Source organism: Vicugna pacos, chromosome 12, assembly GCF_048564905.1.
Source record: "Vicugna pacos chromosome 12, VicPac4, whole genome shotgun sequence".
Lineage (NCBI taxonomy): Eukaryota > Metazoa > Chordata > Mammalia > Artiodactyla > Camelidae > Vicugna > Vicugna pacos.
In genome coordinates, this window is record NC_132998.1 from 26,015,802 (window position 1) to 26,018,726 (window position 2,925).

A 2,925-nucleotide genomic window follows, 5' to 3' on the forward strand; every position below is an offset into this window, starting at 1 on the left:
GACCCTCCTTAACATGAGAGATCAGAAGAAGGATTTGAAACAGTAAGTAGAGTCAATTTGAAAGAAAGATAACCTGAGAAACCCAATCCGGCCCAAATTTACCCCTTACCCATATTTTTGTCCTTAGGGCTAGAAAATAATGTTTAAAAGTAATTTGCTCTCTGCTTCAGTTTTTGCCATCCAGCAAAAATATTAATGGTTGTTATCTGATTTGTCTTTTAAAAAACATTTTTTTTGGAGGGAAGGTAATTAGGTTTATTTATTTATTTAATGGAGGTACTGGGGATTAAACTCAGGACCTTGTGCATGCTAGGCATGCACTCTACTACTGAGCCACACACCCCTCCACCTTGGTTTGTCTTATATGCAATTATCTCTAAGGCTTATCTTTGATTGCAACCCTACACCTTTGTTCCACAGCCTAATACTTGGATTCGAGAAGAGCACTACACTCATTTCTTCTCCTCTAACTGGTAATTCTCCCTTTGTTTTCATCGTCTCAGTTGCACACTGATGTCTCCTTAAAGTGGTAAGTCACCCTAAATCAGCTCCTTAGGCAAATTTTTGTAATTCATTTTGCTGTAAGTCTCCAAGGAAATAGATAGATGGGTCTATAAGCATAGCTTCAAATTACGTCAGTTTGACTTTCATTCATTCATCAGATATTTGCTGAGAACCAAATATGTGCTCAGTATTGTGTTGTGTCATGTAGCATTATGTCAGATAGGCATGGGTCTTGTCCCCCAAACTTAAAATCTATTGAGCAGGACAGAAAATTAAACAATTACAATAAAAATAAGAGCGATGAGAGAGCATTCAGTGAACCGTAATCTAGTCTGAGGAGTGGGGCTAGGATGCTTCAATTTTTGGTCACCCTAACATCATTTTTTTAAATCAACTTTTTGAGGTATTTTTACATGCAGTAAAATTTGCCAATGTTAAGTGTACTATTTGATATATTTTAACAAATGTATGCACTCCCACAATCAAGATAATTACATCATCCCTAAAAGTTTCCTGATGCCACCTTATAGGCAGTCTCATTCCTCCTGCTCATCCTCAACTCCTGACAATCATTTATCTGCTTTTTACTACTATAGTTTTGCCTTTTCTAGAATTTCATATAAATGACACACATAGTATGTAGTCTTTTGTGTATGGTTTCCTTTACTTAGCTTAATGCTGTTGAGATCCATCCATGCATCAATATATTATTCCTTTTTATTGTGGAGGAGTATTCCACTATGTAGATACACTTGGATTTGTTTATTCATTCACCAGTTGGTGGACATTTGGGTTGTTTCCAATTTGATGCCATTATGCATAAATCTTGTATAGACATTATACATAAATCTTGTATGGACAAATCTTTGTGCATATATTTTTATTTTCTCTTGGGTAAACACCTAGACGTGTAATTACTGAATCTTATGGTATAAGAAATTGCTAAGTTGTTTCCCAAAATAGTTATTGCATTTTGTATTCCCACCAGTAAAGTGTGAAGGTTCCAGTTGCTTCATATATGCACCAACACCCTTTATAGTTGGTCTTTTAAATTTTGGCTACACTAGGACATATGTAATGTTAGCTCATTGTGTTTTGATTTGCATGTCCCTAGTAACTAACAAAGTCTAATCTTTTTATATGCTTAATTTCCATGCACATATCTTCTTTGGTGAAGTGGCTGTTCAAATATTTTGCCCATTTGAAAAAAAGGGGGGGGCTGTTTGCCTTCTTATTGAGTATAAAGGGCTTTTAAAGTTTTAATTTTGATGAAATTCAATTTGTCAAATTTTTAGTTGTTCCTGATTTTTCTGTCCTATCAAGGTTACAAAGATTTTCTCCTATGTTTTCTTCTGTAAGTATTATAGTTTTAGCTTTTACATTTATCTGACCTGATTTTTACATACACATCTGAAATCAATAAAATTGTTCAAAAGAATAGGCATGGAAAACCGGAATGAAATCATTTAGCCTTTATAAGACGCATCGTCATTCCTTAGGCCCAGGTTTGATGTGACATTTTAGGGAATACTGTCCCTTATTTACTTGTGATATGATGATTTTTTGATTTAGATTTCCATTTGTTGTCAACAAGAGAGCAAAACCAGTGTGACCTGCCAATGTTCAGTGATTAGTTCCCTCAGTTTGGAATGTGCTTTCTCCTTATGAGAAGAAAGAGAAACATTCTGTGAGTTGACACCACTCCAGGTTTTCGTCGAAAACATTGTTTTGTGCCTGTCTTTTACATGAGATTGAATTTTCAAAACTCACTTGTCCCCACTAGACTGCAAGCTGTAGACGGTCAAGGCCTGTGGGTTATTTTGTATCCCTATGTTTGAGATGTAATTCAGTAAGTGGTTTCTGAACGAAAAGAGGAATTCCTGGGTGTCTGCCGTTTTGCTAGCTTAAGGAAGCTACTAGGTAGTGTGTTGTAGTTTCAATGTCAATCCTCATGAACTTGGGACCATTCTCCTTTAAAGACAACTCAGTGTGCCTAGGGCTTAGCGCGGTGCCTGGCATGCAGTAGGGAACGAAGGGCAAAGAGAGAAGCGAAAAGAAATTTGTACAAGTCCCAAACACCACCCTTTATGACTTCAAGCTGGGAAACTGAGCAACCTTCAGGTGTAACATATGATGACAAATATTTGGTATACAATCCTAATTCCTCCTGGGCAACACCCCCAACATTTCTGGGTTAAGTCCCGTATTTCAAATCTTGCGGGCTTGCGTAGAACCACGCTTTCCTAATAGGAGAATGCCCTGAAGATTGAAACCCGAAGTCTGGGAGACTTATTAGACTCAGAACCCACTCCCAGCATGCACGTCAGCCCTGGTTGCTTAGCAACGGGGTCGATCGTTCGGCGCTCCACTCGGCTCAGCCGAACTGAGACGCGGCGCCTCTCGCGGCCCCGCCCCATCCGG